The following is a 24,757-nucleotide window of genomic DNA, read 5'->3' as shown; positions in this document are numbered from 1 at the left end:
TTAAAGCTTAAACAATCTGTGTTACCTCCATGACAGACTATACATGTGTGTCTTCATGCTGTGTAAGGTCATATATTGAACTGTCAGCAAGACTTCTGTTGAACTGTGTTAAGACCTGATTTACATGGAAGCGCACGATTAGACAACAGGTAATCGTCACTGAGCAAACTAATTTCCATGCAAGTGTGCCACTGGACATGTGCTAACTACACTTAGCATGTGATTAGACAAACACAATGTGTTCACTGTGAGTAAGTGGCCACGATGTAAGAGGCGCCGACCAAAGAGGCTCCCCTCAGCCTGAGGGGTTTTTCAGCCACATTACTGTCTCTGTGAATGGCAGTGTCAGTCTGTAGGTCAGTCCACCATTTTTGTGTCCAGAAAGACATATTTTAATATGTCAGATTGATTGCCACGGTGCCACGAGGAAGAAACATAATCACTTTTGTGATCTCTGACTCCCCATTTAGCGCCACCAACAGGTCAAAATTTTCCCTTCTCAAGTAAAATGTCATGACTACTCCACTGACAGGTACAAACATTTCTGCAGACTTTTGTGTTGCCAGAGAATGAATCTCATTAATGTTTCTGTTGGCCATCTAGCTCCACCAGGAGGGTTAAAAAAAAATGTGTTGATTAGGGTGAAACTCTTGAATGATTTCCACTTACATTTGTTATCCAAATAGATTTTGTTCAGTTTTGTGTGCAGCCACTCCAAGAGTTTCAAGTGGAAAATCTCTTAGCTTCTCAGAAGGGCGCTGGTGTTGTCACTGTTTCTCTTTTTCAGGCAACCAATCATATATTAGATGGGCCAGGCCCTCGGAGGAGAAGCTTGTTCTGGCTGTGTCGGTCTATCCTGAGCTTTATCAGATGGAAACTCTCATATCAGAGACACAGAGGTCCATCTGTGGGAGCAGATCAGGTCTGTACACTGAATGTTGCTGGTGAGTCCTTCTGTCACTCTGCGCCTCATAAGCTTGTTAATAGCTGTGTGGTCAGCCCTCTGTTACCATAGCGATAGCAGCTGTCAATGAAAGCACAGCATGTTTCCCTTCGGTGCACAAGTGCTTCAGCCTTGCACTTTAAAGCCCAAGAAAAACGTTACGTGGCCACGGGCCCAAACGTTTTGTCTCGTGCCATCACTGAGTCAAATCACTACTTTGTCCAGTGGTTTGGTTTATGACCACATATTTGCAAAACTGACACTCCCACCAGCCTCAGCTGTACCTTATTGTAAGTGCTAATTAGCAAATGCTACTAAATGTCCATAAAAAACTTGTCAAGCCTCTCCTGCAGTACAGTCTCCTCTGTACATCCACATGCTCAGTATGCTCAGCTCACCCATTGACAATACTGACCCTGTGCTGTCTGTTTACCAACACGGAGCTCGACTGAGTCACGCATTCGGTGAAAATGAATTGATGAAAATTAAATCATGCGGTAACAAATAGTTGCCTTGTGTCTGGTGGTCTGTTTACTGAATTAGACAGCAGGTAGATCTTTGTATGACCTGGGAATAAACAAGTCAATTACAACAGGAATTCAGGCCGGAGCTGGATTTGAGCTCCTCTTCGTAGCCTATGAGTGCGTGAGGAAAGAGCAGATTAGACCGACGGGAGGGAAGGAGACAGCGTGAGGATTTAGCCATTCCACGGTTGACATATGAGTGATTTACACCCTTTGCTCGACAGTGAAACCTCCTTGTTTCACCGCATCTGTTGCGACTGTGGATTACAGCCTCCATCCTCTGCGAAGTGTCAGCCCGTTCAACAGCAGGCCAGTGACATCTACATACAGTTGGCTGTACACTGAGAACTTGTGCTTTTATATCTAGTTTTGGATGCCTACTTTAAGTACGCCCATGTAAGCAATATTTGAGTCTCCGTGCCAGTTGGCTGTCTATTATCTCAGCCTGCAATATCTTCTCCAAAATAAGAGCCAACGGCAAACTCCCTTCTCAACCGACTAAGAAGGAAGCGGTCCAAATCGAAATTCTCCTACTTCTCATAGAAAATGACTTTTTCATAAAACTGACAAGACACAACAAATCACAAGGCCTGAAATGGATCAGTAGAGCCTCATCTGAGCTTTCTATTAGTGTGGAGTAATTAAAGAGATAAAGATCCCGTGACAACAGGAGTGATTTTTTTATTGAAAAAAGCAAGTGTTTCCACTTAAAGCCCATCTGTCTGCCCCGAATGACCAAAGGATGCTCAAAAGCACTTCAGGTTACTGTAGGGTTAATACAGTTTGACATTATGTAAGGGAACCATGGCCATCTCTGGAGTAACAGCTGAATGAACCAATAACTCATGTTAAGGGAAAATAAATGGTGGATGTGTGTTGGGGAGATGGGCAGAGATGTGCAAGTGTGTGTGTTGTGTGTGAGAGAGAAAGCTTAGTGCGAGAAAGTACCACAGCCTCCAACATACCAAGCATACCATGTCTGACCCAGCAGGGGATAAACATTAATGCTCAGCCTCAGTGTATGTGCAGCTCTACCCTGTTCCCTGTGTTCAGTTGTCACCATTTAGGAAAAACAAGGCCAAATATAGCCAAAAGTGGCCGTTGTGAGGTTCTAAGAACAATATGGAACCAGTACGGCTTATGATTACCCTCATGAACAAAAAAGAAGCAGTGATACTGAGCTTAAGGCATGAATTAAGATCATTTTAAAACAACGTTCAAAGTGTGTGGTGGAAGTGGACTGCGTGGCATCGACGTATGCTGAGATGTTTAAAGATATACTTCACGAGATGTACATGGCTTGTGAAGTGAGGAGCCTCTTTTCTTCTCATTCTGGTAACATTGTACTTTCTGTAAGGTGTGTGTTTTATTAGTAGAATTACTCACTAGAACTAGTTTCTACAGAGTTTGCCCTTTATTTTAACTTGTGTTCACAAGTCACAAAACATGTACAAATTCAAATCCAATCAAAAAAGGAATAAATCTTACGGGAAACATTTTTTCTTGCTCCTTATTAAGCTCTAAAATATTTTTTAAAAAAGGAAGATCTGTTATAAAATTACAGACATTTGACATTGCATGTCAAATAATAAAATATATTTGTATGAAACTACAACAATGCCATCTCACTGTAGAGTTCAGTACTTCCAAAACTTGCTCCAGATGCTATGTCAAAAATGGTCAACGTTAAAGAGGCTGTCAGCACTGTGGTCAAATATAGAGCTGTTTAACAGTTGTTTTAATAAAAATATATCACTTACAGAAGCTTTCAATACCTTATTTACAACACAGGTGAAACCAACAGCATCTAAATTCGCTGCACTGCATTTAAATATCTGTCAGAATGGAACCATCACTAATCAAGCATGGCATCAGTTCAGGCAGTACACTGGAGTCGCAGTCACATTAGCTTATTAGGATCAGCTGATCATACATGCTTCACGCTCACTGGCTGTTCCACAGCCATGTGGCTGTCAGTTTTCATGCAAACACTCACTAATAGACCTGCAGCTACATCCAGTAACCTCTGTCTTCCTTGCTAAGATAGACCTCGGTAACACAAATGTGAAAGGTGACAAAGCACCCCAATTCTTCTACAAGAACAAACACAACGTCTTCATCCACTCCCACCATCCAAAGAAATGAAGATCGAGTGGATTAACTTCATTTTGATGGAAAATACCCCACAACGACAGGAAAACTCTTACAGGGTACGTTTTCCCTAAACATTTTACTAAAATAAGCTTTTTTTCCAAGAGGGCAAGCAAAGTAAGGATCTTCATCAAGTTCACAATCTGTTGTCGGTCACTGTTTATTTTGAAGGTTAACCCTGTTGAACTTAGTGTTAGCGCATACCAAAGCTAATGTGGCTAGTGTATATTGTAGTACGCTGGGCAGAGTATTTAGTATTCAGGGAGAGTCCAGAGAAAATCTGTTTAAAGTTAAGCCTCATTTCAAGCCGATTAAATAACCAGAGTAGTCAGGTGTGAGAAAGGGATTCGTCATGTTGCTCTGTGTGGAAATTACACTGCAACGCTCACAAAATCTGACTATAACCACCTGCTATAGATGATCATTCTGACAAATGTGTCCTTGGCTCTGGACTGTTCATCTTTAGAAGTCAACATACAAAAAGAAAGTCTACGATCAAGGAAAGATCAACAAGGACAGACTTTTGAAAAACTGGTGATTTCATCACGCCAACCCACCGGTTAAATCCAGAATGCGAAGAATCACATCTTGCTTTTACGTTGACTGTCAAAATAGCAGAGTAACCTTGTGTCTTCTGTGTGTCAAAACTCTGGAAGCTTGGGCAAAGTTAAAACAAATTTAATTTACTCAACGAAACCTAAAAAACAAGATATCCAGCTCATTGTGCAATTTCAATCAAATTTTAACTTGGTTTATTTTGTGACTGTTTTTCTAAGTTGTTGTTTTTTTGTTTTTTTTTGTTACTGAAACAAAAAATGCAATCAGTTTAACCGTTAAAGGGGGTCGGGGTGGGATGGAATAGAAAAAGTTAAAATATCAGAAACGATGGGGAGCATAGGAACCCAGCAACAAAGTAAGGCTTACTCACACTCAGAAGAGCTTTAGGGATCCAAGATAACTTGATGAGAGAAGAAGCAGGAGGACAGGCAGAAGAAGAAAGTGCCAGTTACTACACTTCCAGCTCTTGTTTGTTTGGTTCCCCACCAATAAATGTCCAGCAGAGGCTTGGACTGTGACACACGTGTGTGTGTCAGATAGATGTCCCGTGCTCCTCTGCACTGCCTCCGCTTGTTTCCACAGTTTTATCCACACGGCCTGTGTGATGTTCCGTGTCTGCCCGTCTGTTGTGTTTGGGTGTCTGGGAGCCAGCGGCCATGACAGTTCTGTCTGAGTGATCAAACACACCCACGCTGTGATTTCCACAACACCGAGCCAAAACAGACTGGAGGCCCTGGAAGGCTGTTGGACCAAGGCTCAGTTACAACTGGCCTGTTCAGTGACAGTTTACACTGTAACACCTTTCAAAATATGCCAACTGCAGTGCTGAGCCTGCCAAAGCCCTTTAGACCATTGTTTGGTATTGTCCACATTCCCCTGCAGCATATCTCTGCAAATCTACAACACCATGAGGTGTCCAGTAAGGTGGCCGTGGGAAAAGAAGATTAGCTTTATAGCCACCTTATGACGTTTACTGTTGTTATCTTATGTCATCATTTGAATAATTGTGTAGCGGGAGTACAAGTCATCTCAAATCTACATCTCAACATCAACTGCACAGCCATACTCAGATGGGTCTGTGAATGATGTGGTTACCAGAATAAAATGTTGTTTTTTTAGCAAACCATGGATAACTTCAAATTTCAAGGTGTCATTCGCACCAAACCAACATCTCGACAAAACATGTCACATCACGTTCACTGAGCCGTGTTTGTGGTGACAGAAACAGTTGAGCCTCGATATGACCGGGTGGTTTTTGATGTGGTTTGAGTTGTGCCACGAGATACACGTGATGTTTGTCAATTAAAAAGATATTTTTCGGGTCGACAAAGTCTCAGTTTGACGATAAGCAAGTGAAATATCAGCCGGTCGGTTTCACTCAACACGCCACCAACACCAACATGGCCGCCAACTGGGCTCAGAAAAAGTTGTAAAAAAGATGAAAAATCACAATAAACCTGCTCATACTGACAGCTGCAGTCATGTGAAAGGACAGTATACAGGAGCAGCTCTACAATGTAGTCTTTATAATGACATTTTCACAGTCTGATATGTCATTAGTCATTTCACAGCAACCGTAAAACAACACTTGCAGCAGCTTCGATGTAAATGTGGTGTTTCTGGTTCAACACATTTTAGTTGTGCAGCTCAACATGCATTAAAACAAAGACAGAAGTAAACTCCTGTTAAGTCCCTGAGAGCATAATCACATATCACAGAGGTATGCATATGAAGGACTGTTCAGGCACAGAACAACTCACAAAAGTGCTCTTGTTGCAACAGGAATGCCAGAGGTCGTCTCCCAACTGTCGGCCATTGTTGTGTTGTGTTATTTCTGACGAGTTAAGCTGAGAATGCCGTTAGCGACGCACAAGACCAGGAGAAGTGCAGCGCAACATCCAACACAACTTGAGGCACCAGCCTCAGCAGCTTTCTGCAGAAGTGACTGCAGAATGGATGGTTGGGTCCTAACAAGTATAAGAAGCAATAATTGCTTCATTTCCTGTCATAATACATGACTCACACCTTTTGATGGTTTGACGGTGAGTCTTACAGCGTCAATGAGCGCAAAGGCATTATGCTCCATTAGCGAGCTTTACCAAATCCACAGTGAAGAAAAGCTTCTAATGGAAGTCCAAACACAGGAAATTTCTCTCCTGTAGCAAGGAATAAATACTAGATTGTAATAAATGTGCCTACGTGCTTTATATAAATTGTACTCTTGTATTCTGTAATGACTTTCTACAGCATACCTTTCCTCCATACCTTCACACTTTCCTGCACATGTTCACAAGCCCCTTGGTGACCAGTTCGCGGAAATTTGCCACAGGAAATTATTCTTAATATATCAGTAAAACTATTACATTTAGTCGAGTGGGGTTCTCTTGTTGAAATACCCCTCGTGTTGTTGCACATCACCCTTTACATGAACGTCTGACCAACTGTCAGAATTGTAACACAGAGATGGAGAACACAATCCTTTTAAAATGATCATTTCACAATCATATTGTTGCTTTAAGGAGAAGAGATGCTTTTATTCGACACCTTTCTACAAGCTCTGATGATGTTTTATTAAAAAAATATATAGATTTGTGTACAGGGGCGGCTGTAGCTCAGCCAGGTTCAAATCCTGGCTCCGGGCAGGGCTGAGCTGCATGTCGAGATACTGAACGCCACATTGCTCATCATTGAGGGCCCTGTGATGAGCTGGCGACTTGTCCAGTACCCTGCCCTCGCCCTGAGACAAGGCTGGGATTGGCTCCAGCAGCAACACCCCGCAACCCCTTGGAAAGGGATAAGCAGTTACGGACAATGACATGACATGACATATTTGTCTACATCAAAATGTTTCGACGGTTAAGTGAGTCGTGCTCTGGTTACAGCAGCAGACTTATTAAGCAACAGAATGTTACATGTATCCAAAATTAGTTCCAACCAACGACAACAAGCTAGTTGTTAAGTGATGCAACAGAAAGCTTTGGCCAGTGGCCAGAATGATGTCACATTTCTGTCCCAGTCTGTTTTGAATCAGCAAATGTCCACATTATAGAAAACAACAGTAAATTTAAAAAATATCTATTATGTGTGCCAAGGCCTTTTTTTCTCTCTTTTTGCTGCGGTACCAGAGAGGTTGTGTAGTTTTCTTGCGGTTTTAAAATACTAGTATCGCGACAATGTTTAAAATCCTGGCAACAACATTACACCCCGCTTATGTAATTAAAAAGATTCTATGCTTCAGTGTAAGAGCTCTACATCACGCATGAGTTATACTGTAATTCTTCTCCTGTGGCTGCATTCAGTGCAAGTTCACTGAGTGGGATTTAGTCGACAAGCAGAAATATGGATCAGAGAAGCTCCGCGAGGATGACAGCTCTAACTTATCCCTGAACTGTGGCTCGTGAGTGGTTGTATCCTGCTCAGTCTACAAAGCAGCCGCGGTTCAAACTCCGTCCATATAAGGCCAGGTGGGGAGAGTCTGAGCCTTATCACACCCCGCTGCTGCTCTGCCTCGCAGTCATAATACATGTGGGAAGCATCACTGGAGAGGGATCTGAGGACTGAGGCTTTTCCTTGACAACCAGCCACAGAATAATGATAACCTCAGGGCTGAGCGACGGCTCTTCCCGCCCGATACGGACCATCTGTAATTTCAGAGCCAGTTTTAGCTGAAACTAACCGACCCTTGCTAAATATAAAAAGAATAACCAGATGTGCAGACGCACTTCTTTTCTCTTCAGTGAGAATAAATGCATTCGGACAACAGTTTGTTTTTCTGAGGGAAACCATTTCCTTTGTATAACGCCAGGAGGCCTGCAGGGTCACAGTACATGAGTTACATTAAACAACACAGAGAATACACAACGTGAGCTATTAGCGTATGAATATACGGCAAATGTGAGAATGCTGTTCCCTCCCTGAAAACAAGGCGATAGTGAAAATAATAACATGTGGTGCAGTTCTCTGATGAGACACAGAACTGCTTTCTGTCTGTGAAATCTTTTTTTGCCCGGTCGGACAAAAAAAGTGACACGAACACTCACTTTGGGTCCCCGAGAGTCATAAAAATAATCATCAGTCTGCGCAAGGATGAAAATAATTTGTATCCCTAAACCTGTTGTGAGCTGGGATGAGTTTGTCAGTCACATGCCTGCTCTCCATATGGGACATCTGTGCCCCAAATGTCTCTCCTTCCCATGCAGGAAGGGGTAATTGGCGATGGGCATGCTGCCCCACATCCAGCCTCTGTCATGCACTCCCTCCAGAGCAGGCTGCTTTTATGTCTGTCGCACAATGGCGCCTCTATGAAACCATGAGGGGGTCTGTGGGAGCTAGAGAGAGGTTTGATGCCAATTATACCAAATCTGTCTGCTGTGTAGGTCCAGGAAACGGACCCATTTGTCTTTCAGAACTTGGCTACGATTTGTGGGGAAATTAAACATTTACATGTAATAAATACACGTCAGACTTCACAGCAGCGATCTGTAAAAAGCCTGCACTATCAGTTCTGTAATTATCATATGAAGGAGCATTTCTCGCACAATCATTTCATCGGTGAGTCATCTGTAACTGTGCGGGTGAATCTTTTGTATGAGTAACAGAAAAGCACCAAATACCCCCCCCCCCCCTTCTATCCTTCAACTACTTGACGACAGGACAATAGATTTGCATTCATTACTGATGATAATGGCATTACTTTCCACAATTAGCATAATGGCACATTATGGGCTCAATGGACTCTTCGTGCCACCTTGACAAAGGCAGCCTGTGAGGCGCACTATGTTAACGTGCACGCAAGCACACTTTGTGTGCTGCATACAGTACATGGTTCAGTCAGATCAGGGCTCTTCACCAACGCTATCCGAGGCAAAAAGGTTTGCTAGCAGAATACTTTTACTTCTTTTTGAGTAGTGTTATTTTCTGTGCAACCAGAATCTGTAATAATACACCTGTCCTCTTTAAATCACAGAGCTGTGCAGGTGAGGTGAGTTCCCGGTGGAGAGGCCACAGATTGAGCCTGTACGTTCAGAGGAAGTTTCATGCTGGCACAGGCAGGAGGAACACTGAGAATACAGATGGACAGACTGTCTGCAGGAGTAGTCTGTTAATGCGAATATGTTTTTCCCCACCATGAAGACTATTGGATTAAATTGCGAGTGACACAAATTCAGTCAGTCACTGTGACCCGAGTCACTCTGCTTTATGAAGAGGGACGCTACGAACAGCTCTGCAGTTAATCAAGGGCACAGGTGGTGAGAGTTGGATCCTTTGTTAAAATTCAAGCACTATAAAAGCATTTTGGGTGGTTTTCCAGCTCTGTAGTACATTATTATTATTTTGGTATGAAACCTCACATTTTTATCATCCTGTATCACTGAATATATGTCTGGCATTTTTAGCGCTGCCTCCTTCATCTCTATAAAATGTATCATCCGTAGAAATAACCCCAGAGTCAGTTGAATCAACAAACTTCTGGTTTTAGATGCATCACTGTGCACAGAGCCACACATGAGCAACAGCATGGCAATCTGTAGACTGTACACACCGAGTCTCAAAATAACCACAAAACTAAACTAACCTTTTACACATTCCATGATGGAATGTTACTTTTGTGCACAATATTTGTACTTTGAACAATGGTTCAATTGACTGAAGTGTGACAGATGTTGACCGCCACGAACCCAAAGGTCATTATTCCATTTATTATAAATGTATCTCCACAGAACCTTTTAGCATCTCTCAGCTCATTCTTTTGGTTTTCCAGTAATGTTCACTCCCCCTGCTCCTATCAACAAGTTCATGTGAATACGTTTATCCTCACCGAGAAAACTGTTTGATTCAATTGCAAGTGACACAAATGCAGTCAGTCATTGTGACCCCATCAACCACATCTCCAGCAGCAGCAGCATGCACGCAGTTCTGATCAACAGGTACCGAACATTACCTACCGTACCAAAGGGCACACTGTGTGAGTACAGTGGAACATTTAGCAGAAGAGTCACATATCGGAGGAGAGCAAAAAAGAGATGAAAGGTGGGTGAATATGGGCATATGGGCCCAAAACTACTCCAAATAATAATGCTGTTTGTTGACACGCTCATCATGTCAAAAACAGTTCTTCATTGGTTCGGTTCAAACCCCCGGTGCATCTAGGTACGGCCAAATGCTGCAGAGCAATCCCTTTCACATCGCACATAGTCAAACATTGACTGGTGTGCCTTTTAACATGTGGTATTTATAACTCTGCTTTATGACATCCCATAAATAATCACCAGAGTAACCACAAATATGACAAATGGCCAAGAGGTGACTCTCCTCTCTGTCGAAGCTCTCAATGTAGCCTGACACAAAAGATAAGACAAATATAAAATGTGATGCTGGTAAAGATCCACCCTGTCCAATCAGAGCATATGGCCAGGTGGAAGGCGAACAGCACAGCAAATTGAGCCAGGAGAGCGGGACTGGCCGTTTCCCTGGATATCACGGATGGATGGTTTTACACATGAGGCCCTGCAGACACACGTATTCATGAAGTTTAACCTGCGATCTTATTCCTGCTCCAGCTGCGGCTACAATCGATGCAGAGATTAGCTGTCTGCGCTCATGGAGTGCCTCTGATTCATTGATTATGAGGTAAGCCTGCGAGATGAGAGAGGAAAACATCCCCTGTGCAGCCGGCGGAGAGGGGGACTCACCTAATAAAAATGGATGTTGCACAACACACACAGCCACGCGGAAAAACAAGACATAATGTCCTCATTTGAAGCCTGGTTACATTAAAACACATCACTTCGTCACTGCTATTTTTAAACCACCACTCTCTGTGCTTACGACAAACGTCTCTCCAGATAAATGTTATAGGTCAAGAAGTTTACTCTGAACTGAAGTCTTGGTCTATGAGATCACTCCAGCAGTGGACAAAAATGGCATTAAAAAAAAGTCCTTGTTCCCCAGGCTGGCAGCTCTTTTTCTGCCACCGTGCACAAACAAACAGTGCAGCAGTCGTGCCCTGCTAACAGCTCTTCTAGGAAAAGGGCATCATCCCACGAGGAAACAGCTTGGTTGCACAGCAACAGGACAACAGGTGGAGTCCATCAATTATGAGAAAAGTCGATATTTTAAACAATATTTTTAGGGAGTCATGATGACAAAAACAAAACAACATGTGACATCAGAAATCACAGTTGTAATCTTTTCTTTCTTTAACGATGCACTGTGAGTAACTGACTCGTTTGAGTCATCGCCGTGCAGAACAATGTTCCAGCACAGGATTGCAAAACGGAAACATGACTACTGAACCAAAGTTGTTGCGCAAATGTAGCTCTGTAGAATTTTGAGGGAAGTTTTCTCAGGGGAGCAGTCAAATATGTTGCCATCAAATGGCAACTGGGTGTGTAAAGAGGCTCAACACGAGACATACAAGCACCAGCTGCACTTATGACCAATCTGGCACCCACATACATGAGCAAGGCGCTACGTTAACAAACAAAGTAAAACACAGGACGCTTTTGGCCGTCGATTGACAGTAATGTATGTCTGAATGTTCGCTTTCAACTAATGTGAGTCTTAAACATCCACATTCTTTGACAGCTGAGTACCAGGTAGAACTTAACCGACAGCTACTACTATGAAATGTCACATGAATACGCACATGCAATTCATAAGCCCTGTCATTACAGCAAATCTCTGTAAAATGCTTATGGCATCTGTGGGAGAGTGGCTGTTAGCGGAAAAAAATCTGTTGAAAAAAGTTGACCAAATTAGTCATAATATGCTTACTGCAGGTTACCAGTTTATGTTCCATTTCAAGTAAATTATCAAAGGAGCTGATGTTAAATTAGAAATGGAGTCAGCTAACAGAGATCTACATCAGCTAACATTAGTTTAGAAATGGAGTCAGCAAATAGAGAGCAACACTAGCTCAGCTAACAGAGAGCCACAGTTGTTAACGTGAGTTTAGAAATCTCTAAATTTATTTATATAGCCTGATATTAAGAGAAATCAATTTGACTTGAGGGAATTTACAATCTGTACAGCATACCACACCATTTAGAGTTAGATTTTGTGAGGCAGAAACTGAGGGAAAAATGGGAGAAACCAGTCGTTCGGATGGGAGTTATTTAAATAACTGAAACATGACTAACCTAAAGACTTGTGAGTAAGACCGAACAGCTGTTTTTCTCCAAACTAGACTATGAGCAATAAACAAAGACGTTAGAAAACTCTGAATCTGATGTAGTGCCCAGCATTAGAACAAACAGCAACAACAGTAACAGCAAAATCAATCACAGATCACAGACCGTCCTCTGCAATTCTTAGAAATGTAAAGAGGTCCCCAGGTAACACTACTGCCGTGCAACCAAGTCTATAGAATGGTTCAACTGTCTCTTGTCGTCATTGGTTTAACTGCAACTGCACTTTTTGATGCATGAACTATAGAAATATAGATCACAATAGCTTCACCATCTGCTAGACTGTTCAGTCCAGTTTGGCCACACAAAAAAAAGTTGCCCTGTACACCCTGTAAGGTTGAATAAATAAAGACCTCCATCCAGACTGAATCATTGAGTCAGCAGTTCATCTGCTTTGTGCCCTGGACTCTCTTTCATCAGGAGGAAATAATCTGTGTGCCCGCTCATGGCTGCGTTACAGATACGCCAGCAAGACTTACAGGGTACATTTTTAGAGGACACAGCTCTCATTAAATCAGGGACTCATTCCTCAAGTAGAGTCACAGGATAAAACCACAGCGAAACGTCCGCTTGTCTTAAGGCCTGTCAACAGCAGGTAATACAGCGGCCGCAGAGGGCGGGCTACAGGAAATGACCATTAGGTTCCTGACAGTCACTCAGTGCAGCAAATAAACTGAGTCAATAGTGCAGTGAGGAGACTGTGCTATCAACTTAAGCTTAAAGGTGTCTTTAGCCACATCAATATCACATTCATTTTAACATATTAGTATAGGTAACCCACGATGCATGTCTTGATAAACATGAGAATATGAAGGACATGTTTGGTGGAGTATGTATAAAAAAAAAAGTTATCCATCTTTCCCAGTGGCCGCAGTGATGAAACACGAGTGTAAGGGAGTTCATCAAATCAACAGACGTGTCATTAATAAATCATATAAAGCTGTAAATGTATCTGCTATAAACCCTGTTTTATAGCCAGAGTGAGACACTGCTTCCACTGCAAAGATCTACTGCAGAATCTTTTCTGATAAAAACTGTGTCTGTATCATGTCTTCTCAACAAAACACACTGTGTGTTTCCTTCAGGTCTAATAAACGGAGATAGCCGGATGCATTTCTTTTCCTCAAAAACAATCGCTAAGCTCATTTGCTTTGAAGCAAAACACAGAGTTATAAGTGAGTCACAGCCCTTCCAGCGGACCTCATGGAACCTTATTCTGGTAAAAATATGTAAGGTAGCCAGTGGGATGAGACAACAACATATGTTTAATTCAAAGTCAATAAGCCTCTGTTGTAATCAAAGTGAAATATCATGTGGTTTTGTGTTAAAGCGCTCAGTGAACTACACTGTCACAGTCAGCACATGTCACCAACACCAACACAGCCGTTAGATATTTCATTAGTTTGATGACAGACTTTCTCAAGTTGAACAAGTATCTTTTTAACTGACAAACATCATAAATGTGATTCGTGACATTAATTGTCTCTCTCGGTTCACTGTCAGACATATTTTTTTTCTGTAGTGTGGGTCCAACAACAAACGAAACATGGACTGAGTCATCCAAAAATAGGTAAGGTAAGGTAAATGACATTTTTTTTTATAGCTGCATAGCGCCACAGGTGGTGAGAAATGCGACAGGGTGTCTTTCTACTCATTTGTACAGTAAATGCATCATTTCTGTGCACTATGTTATTTATAGTATCTATCTCCTCACTGGAATTCTGTGGTGATGGTGACTGTTCTCCCCAGCAGGTGACAGATGAGGAGGTTGTTGTTTTGGTACATAAGCCTGAAACTGCACCTGCCAAGTTTGGTCTAAACATAACTAATTACCATGGAAACGAGTTTGATGTAACTGACATTGCACAGAAGAAGCTAAGTACATCTCCCAAGTTAACAGATTAATGGATGGAAGTTAAAATGAAAAAAATCGTTGCCTTTTGGTTTCACATGGGAAACGAAGCCAAGTGTTTGTTTGGTTTATCCATCCACCCTCATCAACCTCCTCCCCGTCAACCTCCTCCCCGTCAACCTCCTCCTCATCAACCTCCTCCTCATCAACCTCATCCCTGTCAACCTCCTCCCCGTCAACCTCCTCCTCCTCAACCTCCTCCTCAACAACCTCCTCCTCATCAACCTCCTCCTCAACAACCTCCTCCTCATCAACCTCCTCCTCATCAACCTCCTCTCCATCAACCTCCTCTCCATCAACCTCCTCCCCGTCAACCTCCTCCCCGTCAACCTCCTCCCCATCAACCTCCTCCCTGTCAACCTCCTCCCCGTCAACCTCCTCCTCATCAACCTCCTCCCTGTCAACCTCCTCCCCGTCAACCTCCTCCTCATCAACCTCCTCCTCAACAACCTCCTCCTCATCAACCTCCTCCTCCTCAACCTCCTCCTCATCAACCTCCTCCTCAACAACCTCCTCCTCATCAACCTCCTCCTCATCAACCTCCTCCTCAACAACCTCCTCCTCAACAACCTCCTCCTCATCAACCTCCTCCTCAACAACCTCCTCCTCATCAACCTCCTCTCCATCAACCTCCTCCTCAACAACCTCCTCCTCAACAACCTCCTCCTCATCAACCTCCTCCTCATCAACCTCCTCCTCATCAACCTCCTCTCCATCAACCTCCTCGTCAACAACCTCCTCCTCGTCAACCTCCTCCTCGTCAACCTCGTCCATGAAAAGTTCTTAAAGTGGCTTGTTATTTATACACCATCCCATGAGATCACTTTGCTATGAACCACTAAGTATCCATATGCTGCGTAGATCATTGTCCATTTTGACCTTTTTGAAATTGCTCTGAACTCTAAACCGTCCATCCACCCCGGCCTCCTCCATCTGCAGACTTTCTGGCTATTTACACTACTTCACTTGCCATTTTTTTTCTCTTGTATTCACTTGAAAATCTCAAAGAGGACGATGTAAAATAACTTACTGTCTTCTTCAGACACCATTATGAAAGACCAGGTTTCATAGGCCTCAATATGTGGGCAGATATTAAGTTTCCTGACATTTACAGTCTAGACTGATTTTGAAGCACCGTCATTGTGAGATGTGCACACTCTGGGGGTGCAGATATCAATACAAAATCACTGACCGCTAGTGGGTATTTTTGCTCAGAAAGTGGTGACGAGGAACTGCCTGTTTTCAGTTAAAACATCTCACAATGTTCTCAGTATGAACAGTGGCGACGTTCTATCTCATTCAAATGTTTTGTTTCTATAGAGGCCAGATTCAATGTGTAACCAGTAACAGGCTTCCAGGGCGAATGACAGGTGTGAAAAGTGCAATAGGTGATTGCCATTTACACCATTCTGCCATTTTTTGCACTCTGTTTACACAAATTGCTATCGTTAAGTCTTCTTTTGAATGTTTTTTTGAATGTGCTCTAAAAATAAAGTGCACAACATTAAATGTGTGTGGGCGAGAGCTGTTTGCTTCCTGGATAGATTATTTATTGCTTGATGATGTCAACAGCGGTGCAGTTCTCAGAGGACTTATTGAGAAAAGCACTAAGTTTTTTTTCTCATAGTCTTACAAACCACAGGGTCACATTGTAACTGCATGCATCACCATCCAAGGACCTTAACAATGCAAATAACCACAGACTTAACGAGGGTGGGGCGTCAGGCGTGAAATAACCACGTCCCTCTTCACACTAAATCAAGACACGGGACTCATGAAATGGGTGAGATTTTGATTCCTTCTTTTTTCCCAGCCGCCATCAAAATCCATTTTTAACTGAGGATGGAAGTTCCACCAAAAAAACAAAAACAGAGAAGACAGGAAACTAAGTTCTGAACACTGACAGAGATAGATTATAGTTAAGTGCCAACAGACAGACTCTCCCTTCACCTCAACCCTAATACTTCTTAATCACTCTGGCACAGCTGGCATGGTTTAAGTTTCAGTGTCTTCATTTGTCAAATGCACCGAAATTAAAGGCATTGGCAGTCAATGCTGTGAAAATGATTGAGATCCGAGCTGTTACAACGTGCAAGGTTTAAAAGTGATAGCTGAGGTTTATCTCTTTAAAACGATCTTATAATGCAACACATTCCAGTAATGGTGCATAATTGCTGTTTTCTTATCTATTGTACTGTCTAAGCCCACACCTCACAACAGAAAAAACCCCGAAAGGCATCAGCTACATTTTACAGTTCAGTATGTATTATCTGACCATGTCTAAAGGCACAGATCTAGAACCATTCTGATGACTGCACTTGCCGTTATATGGGCCTTTTCCATGCACGTGTGCTGGTCTGGCTCGACTCGGTTTCACTCGACAGCTCAGACCAGTGTGGGAGGGTTTTGGATTTCCATTAAAACAGGTCTACCAGATTGAAGGTGTGTCTTTAACCAATGAAGTGCTTGTCTTGGGTAGTGGTCAGGAGGGGCTGTTAATGCTCTTCCTCCATGCAGCACTATGAAAGAATCGCCGCCAACAAAGATCAGCTAACTCTGTTATAAGCATGTTACATGTCCTATACATTCTTCATAATAGAAGTATGTAGTATGAAGCAGAAAAGTCAGCAAATGGTGGGGTTTCACCGGAAGTTTACTGCAACACTGCTTAACAGCTGAAAGCAAACAGAAATGAAGCTGTTAAAGAAAGCCGATGTCTGAACACACAGACAGGAACACTGAACAGAAACAAAATGCTTGATTTGAGAGAGATAACTGGGGTTGTCTCGGGTTGGCCACGGTCACGAGACGTCGCCACATCCCGCTTAGAGGCGGGGCTGGCGCACTTTGGCCCCATTTCAGAGAAGGTCCACCTCAGGCATGTACTTCAGGTACTGAAGGTCGCGAGACACAACTCAGCCCAAGCCTTTTTGTTGTCAAGCCAAAAGTGATTCAAAACGGCTTCATCACAAACTGTCAAGCATTTACTGTCCTCCCAGTATCCAGCATTACATGCTCGTGGCCTGGACTCGCAGTCACGCGACATCAATGATCATAATCAGCCCCCTCCTGTTGGAGCATTTGACCTGAGCCTCCTGGAAATAACCAGCAGCAGGGATGATCGTCATCTCATGCAAATCAGGTCAGGGTGGACACTGGTTGTAGTGTGTGATCTCATTAAGAACACATATCAGTAAATAGTAATATAAATCTAGTGGCCTGAGCAGTTCCCAGCAATAGCTGAGAAGAAAACTGCACCCTGTCGCACTTCATAGACATAATAAACAGCAGGCTAACTGCTAACAAAGCCTCTGGACACATCCGCCACATCCTACTAAAAAAAAAACAACACTCCAATACCAAACAGAAAATGGCTAACAAGAAAAACTATTGTCAGACAATAATGAAGCGGTAACAAAATGGAAACTTGGTGTAATTATCAGTCTGGGAACAGCCTCTTTACTCCCATAACGTACAAAAAAAAATAGCAGCGCTGACAACAATCACAAAACTGGTCTGCTCAGCAAGAAGCAGCGTTGACTCATTATAATGCGAGCTGTCAGAGGAATGATTCCATGTTCGAGATGTGTGTCATAATCATTTATAATTCCCCCTGCAAATAATATCACCATGAGTCGGAATTCCTACACAGCAAACAAACAAATTAAAGTTAATGAATGTCAGATGAGCAGAATTAAGCAATGATTCCCAACAGCCAAGTGTTGCTCAGCTCACCACAGTGGAAACAACAATGTGGAAACAATCCATCAGATTAAAATTTCCCTGTCAAAGAATTTGCTCGTAATTAGAGCAACATGCCGCCATCACAAGCAGAGGGGCTTCCTCGTTGTCAGACATGCAACACGTTGTACTGCCGCATGTAACATATGCCACACTGGCCCCTGATGTGTATTGTGTTATTTTCATCCTAAACAGTAGTATTGTTTTGAACATATCCTGTACGCTGTGTTAACAGAAAAACAAGCACAGTGCGGCGGGGCGATGCTAAAAGCAGAAGTTATCTGTCCCTGTTCGACCAAGTACACAAAATAATGTGCAGGCAAGTCCTCTGGCTGGAGGTAAAGGTGCTCCCAGGGAAGCAACGATCGGAGTTGGATGGTGTTTGTGGAATAGAATCTGTTGCTAAGTTACAGGAGTACTGAGCACAGTTTTGTGGACTCACAGGGGAATGCGTCAGCAGTGGTTTCTAAAAGGTACTCTGGTTTGCCCTGCATCCCTGTTTGGTTCAAGTATGGTCTCCAAAACAGCAGCATCCCCTGTCACACTGCTGAGCCTCCGGGTGCTCACATTTCGAGAAAAAAAATAATAAATAAAACAAATAAACAAAGCAAAGAGCAGCTGAAACTGTATATTTGCATGCTGTCACAAGGGTCGGGGATAAAAAAGTGAACCCAGCAGTGTGAAATCTGATAGATTCTGATTTAGACCATTTTCCCGAGGGGCACTTCTTTCTCATCGCTCTAGAGCTCATGTGGTTCATCCTGCAGGGGGAGGAAAGTGGTTAAATGTGTGTCCACAGGGGCTGAGCCTCACAGGGAAATTAAAAGCATGTCTAGAAGCAGGTCAGGACCATGAGGGATGGATTTAAGAAGGCAGGTAAAGGAGGGAGAGAGGATGTGGACATCTGTTTTGAATTTCCACACGTTACGGGCACTGGGCAATTCAATTAGATAAGCAGAAAACCCTGTTACTACTGGAACCCTGCCCACAGTGTTTGGTCGCTAACATGCCTCTGTTAACTGGACGGAGGGCAGAGGATAATGGAAGCAGAGCTCCTTAACTACACACTCCCAGGAAACACACATACAGGAAGTACCTCAGGAGTTTAAATGTTCTAGCTTTTTTTCATATTAATTAAAAGAAGATTCAAAGGGTTATTTAAAGGGGCACTCTACTGATTTTATATATAAGAAAGCCTTGGGGAATAACTACTACATATATCTGTATGGGAATCATGCGCCAATTCTCCGCCTCCCCATCTGTGTGAAAGTTACAGATTCGGAGAGGGAGACCAGTTGGGTACCGATTCTGAACATTTCTGCCCAAAAAGCAGTTCTGGTGGTGATTATGTGATTTAGAGCAAAAACCTATTAATCACCATGTCTGTGTATCCTTCCACTATTGTGTTGTTGTAGTTACTGTCTTGAAAAGAAATCACTGCAAGGGTCAGCCCTCCTGACCAAGACTTCAGTGAACTTTCCCCCGGAAAACAGCATCCCTCCTCGTGAGTGAGAGTCAGACAGGGTCTGCTGTGTGCTGATGGTGATTATGTAATTATGTAATTTAAAGCAAAAAGCGTAACTTCGTCATTTTCCACTATGTAAAGTGGGTCAGGATCTCAATCACAACACGTTATATCTGTAGCCATATGATTAAAAACAGATTAACGGGTGGAAACCGGTGAAACACACCAATGTCAGCATCATGGTGTGTACAGTCACGCCTCTTTTAGTTCCACTGCCTGGTTCAGTGTGAGTTAACGAGAGCCTTCATTTTCAACCATTCATGAGACAAATGTATGAGAATGCAATACTGAATTGATGGAGAACTCCAAATATTCATACCAACGTTTATCTGTCTAAGATGAAACACATAAATGTTGTTTCCACTACATTCACTCTGAAATACTGTCCTTGAAACAGTGGTTGTACAAAATCTTTCAGTTTTAAACCAAATTTAGCCCATTTAAAGTTACCTTACCATCTTCTGATCAATCATTAAATCCTTGCTCACTGGGTCCAGATCTTCTAAAAAACCTTCTAGGTTCCAGGAAAGGTTCATCAGGGCAGCACCTGTCTCCCTATCCTCATGAACCCAGCTCTGCTGTATGGAAGACCTATTCAACTGGCAGCCTTTGGACCGAATTCAGCTATTTGACAACTTCATTCAGGCTCTTTGGTAATGTTGTTAGTCAGCTACTGAGCCCGTTCATTGGTTATGTCTGTTTCTAAGCACAGAAATATTCTTATTTTTATTCAAATGTTTGAGCCCAGGCTACTTAAGCAGAAGGAATATACAAGAATCAAACTGACAGCACACTTCGCTTAGCTTTGCTCTAGTTCATGTAATGTTTCCGTTCCAATTGTGAAAACTAATTGCAAAAAAGAAAATCATTGTATTCCATGAACACATTTAAATTACGAGCTAAAACGGTGCCTGAACCAGTCTGCTGTGAGCTGTAACGAACCACAACTTAGTTTGCCGACGTGCCAAATTAACAGTAAACCACACTGAAACATAACCAAGCTGTTGGTGGTCGACTTGTATTGTGTGTAATGTAGGCACCAAAACAAAAAGGAAAGAAGACAGCCTGCAATAGAACAAGGTGATGCAGTGATTTTCACTGTCCAACGTGAGCCTGAAAACCTTAGAGATGCTACATTAGTTGAGTACACTTAAAATGTCATATACATCATTATTTGCAATGAATCATAGTACGTTTCCAATACCACAGTCTATCATTGATACCAGTGCCAACCAGTAAAGTCCATCCAGTGCTGTTATCTAGTGCAACCACAGTTTGAATAGTACTGTTTCCACTCCACAGCAGTTTACACCACGCTAATCTGTGTCAACACACCGCAAATCTGAATCTTTATGCAATGTCCCCTGTTATATCTGAACCAAATGCGTGATGTAAATGGACAGATGTGTACTGGGTCACTGACGGAGAGAAAGAAACAATGCGGGCATTAGGGGTTTGATCAAACAGTGCAGTGTTCTGTAACCAGGACTGAACAATTAAACTCACATTCCTGGTGAAAAGGAAACCATTTGAACTCATGAGCAAAAGATGTGCGAGGCTGAACATCTTCACTGGAGTACTGACACAATATTATCATCTCTGTATTATGAATATGATATCATTATAAAAAAAATATATATTACCATGGATATTGTGGAATATCATGATACCCCTGACTCGTGAGTGTGACACCCCTGGATATGCTGATGAGGAACTTGCCCGACTGGACAATTTCCAGCCGTGTTTGGCAGATAGAAACAGCCATTTCTCACAAGAAGTCCTGAGCATCTCCAGCCAAGTCATGCACCATAAATGAAAACCTAGCCAAACTGCAAGCACGGCATTGTCGCGTGATAAAATGGAAAACTGAACTAGGAGCAACGTAAAGTTTCAACATATCAGCAGCTTGCAGAAATGTGAATTGCCAACATTTTTCCTAGTGAAATGAGCTGCACTCTTGGACATTATCATTATCTCTGGAGAATGTGAGCAACGATGAATTCACTGCGGGGGAAGTTTCCCTCATATCATTAAAAAAAGGCCTTCGGGATGAACTGTAATATTAAGCGATGTGAATCACACGTATGTCTGCCACTGTAATGCCCCTATATGATAAGACAGGCACTGGGGCCACAAAAAGAGCTAAGTGGCAATGAAAGCAATTGCTTTGTCTTAAAACGTACTGCAAACAGTTTCACAGATGTGCTCCCTGTGACAGATCAGAAATACACACCTGTATCAGTGGTGACAGTAAAAGTGAAAGCTCATCCTAGTTTTACACGGATGTGATTTCCGGCTCACCAAAGAGGAAATCTCCATTATTAACATTATCACAGGTCACAAGGTTGGCAGACGTTTACTTGGGGAAGCTCAGCATATTCCTCAGAGCCCACGTATAAGAATCGGCATTATCTTAAGATCCCCGCTGAACAGCAGTGGTCTAACTGAGAGAGGAGCCGGGTCCTATGTAAACAGGGGAAAACAGATATGCTAAAAACAACAGCATGGTGAGGAAAGAACAACAAATACAGCAGCTCGTTCCCACACACTCACATCACCACATCGAATGACAATGTGGCTTTCACAGAAAACACAAATAGATGCAGGGTCACATGCCATTCACGCAAAAAACTAAACTACCGGCTTACATAACCAAACATTAGATTCCCAACAGAAACAAAGGATGAAAAGTGAAATCCTTCATCCTTTCCGGTGGTCGACACATTCTTTGCTCGTCACTGATGACTGAATGAAAAGTTACGAGCGTTCGTGCACTTTCATTGGGTTTTTAAGTGGTGTGCAACTCCAATGTTCTCTTTCTAAAGTTGGATACACACTGATGGCCCAGATAAAGTGTGTGCGGGACATTTTCTTTTTTAAGTTCTGGAACACGTTGTCTTGTGTTAAAACAGCTCATGTTCAAGCCTCTGCAAGGCTTCAGAATTAGACTTCAGTACAGTTTTCGTGTGCGATATGGTCGAACACTGTTGTCTCAAGGGTCATTTGACTGTAGCATCAAGATGTTCCTTCACTGGAACAAAGGCTCGAGCCTGCATCATGAAGAACAGTATGGATGTCGCCAAATACTGTTTTGATAACTTGGAACTTGACGTGACAGAAGATATATGACTTGAGACTCAACTTGGACTTTACAGACTTGTGGCTTGACTTTACTTGAGACATTATGACTCGAATGACTTGTTGTTTTCAGTCTGGCTGCCAGATTTTCCCAGAAGGGATGAGGAGGGTTTACTGATTGAGAAACTAGGATAGTAAAAAAACAACATCCACACCAGCCCAGTCTGTTCACCCTGCTGCCATCTGACAACAGATACGGAAGTATCTGCTGCCTTAACACCAGACTACAGAGCAGCTTCATTAATCCAGTGTACACTCCATGTATTATTAGTGTTTCGTCACATTCCATTCTGCAACCCTGGTGTCGTAAAATGACCAATAAATAACCTTTTAAAGGGGCCATATTGTGTAAATTTCCAGCTTCTTGCTTTTATTTGGGGGTCCTAGTAGAATAGGTTTACAAAACATTAAAACAAAACATTATTTACCCCATATGGTGCACTGCTACAGCAGCTTTAGTTACAAACTTAGACATCTTGCCTCTGTTTAATTGGTGACAGTTGCACATTTGGTGGTTTTACACGTTGAAGACTTTTGACATGGCAAACACGATAAATGACATAACAAAAGGAAAGCCAAAAAGCAGAATATAATCTCTTTAATATTGAGCTGTGTGACTATATTGACTTTTCTCTTCATAAAGAGCCAATACTGTCCATAAGACTGCAGTATCCCAGGGGAGGGGGGTGGGTGACTTTACTTGGGGCTTGACTTGCCCGAGGGAAAAATGACTCGAGACCCTTACCAAATGACTTGAATCTCACTTGCCACATTCAGTCTTTGTAAAAGCACTAACTCTGGAAGAGCTGCGCTGTGAGAGAAAACATTTATGAGCAGGGAATGGCCTGATAAAAACAGTTAATCGAGTGAACGGCTAAAACAATGTGGTGGGAGGGAGGAGCCACAGAGCCTCACATTCGAGCGCACAAAGGAGTGCACAGTTGGGGGGTTAATAATACCGAGTTGTAGAACTCAGCAGATGATGCAATTTAGTGTACCTTTAAATAATGGCAGAAAATTATACCCATTTGTGTGAGCACCTATATTAAAGAGCGAGTCCACCAGTAGTGGAGAAAAGGCTTTAAAACTAATACCGATGCAGTAAAAACACAACCCGAGGCATTTGGATTTTATGAGGGGCACGCAATATCCACTAAAACAATCAGCGCTGAGCTTATTACACGTCCAGATGAAGTCAAATAAACAAACTAACAAACATTCTTCTTCCATAAAACAACTCAGATTGCAGGTATTCGACCTGAAGTTTGTTCCTTACTTTATAACAAAACGATTAGTCCTAAATGTGAATCATGTTTCTTGGTGAGAGGCCGCCATCACAAAGTCGAGAGCAGGATGAGCATTAGCTGCATTTCTTGGCTGCTGCTCCAAGCCGTTATGAATCAATCGAGGCAGAAAGTAGACACGAAACCCCATACGTCAGGTAAACATCCTCTCTGTTCCACCGTGTGCTCAAAAAGGTCACGACGTGGAGGAGTCGGTGACAGGAACACCATAATAAACAATAAGCAGTCACACAATCCGTCCTGACAGGAAACCACTGTGCACTGTAACAATTACGAGGATTCACCCTGAATGAACTGTGGCCACGGTGAAGTGGTGAGCACGGTGTGTTAACGAATCCCAAGAGAGACGTAGCAGCAGAACTGATAGAAGTCACTGAGTAGAAGGTGACATTTGGTGGTGAGAGACATTGTTTTTTGTTTTTTTTTTTTTTTATCATTTGCAGGTGACAAAATGCTTCCAAACGACAAGAAAGTAACTGCAATCACATCACTCTTTCTGATCACGTGTCCGGTGTTTTCTTCACACAGCCGGTGAAACAAACAGGAAGATTTGGAGAGACCAAGAAGATGGGAAACTTCATCCACTTTCCCGGCCGCAGAGGAGTACCTTGCTGCAGTGAGTCGAGGTGTGCTTGTGCTAAACTTGCAGTTTGTCTGCAGCCTGAGGAGCAAGGAGGCAGCTGATACAGTTTCCGTGGCAACCAGAGGCTACATCCCACAGCAAAGTCTTTGTCTGCCGTTCAAGGGCTCAACGTGGCGACCAAGTTTTTAA

The 24,757-nt window shown here is 42.7% G+C and overlaps 1 protein-coding gene across 2 annotated transcripts in view; it reads right to left on the bottom strand.

The window, feature by feature from the left end:
- Positions 1–24,757, bottom strand: part of adcy5 (adenylate cyclase 5) — a 91,185-nt gene that overhangs the window by 60,910 nt on the left and 5,518 nt on the right. The window lies entirely within an intron of this gene.

The sequence above is a fragment of the Acanthopagrus latus genome, chromosome 9, assembly GCF_904848185.1.
Source record: "Acanthopagrus latus isolate v.2019 chromosome 9, fAcaLat1.1, whole genome shotgun sequence".
NCBI lineage: Eukaryota > Metazoa > Chordata > Actinopteri > Spariformes > Sparidae > Acanthopagrus > Acanthopagrus latus.
Note: the sequence above shows the minus strand (reverse complement) of the source record. Positions and strands in the feature narration are given on the sequence as shown.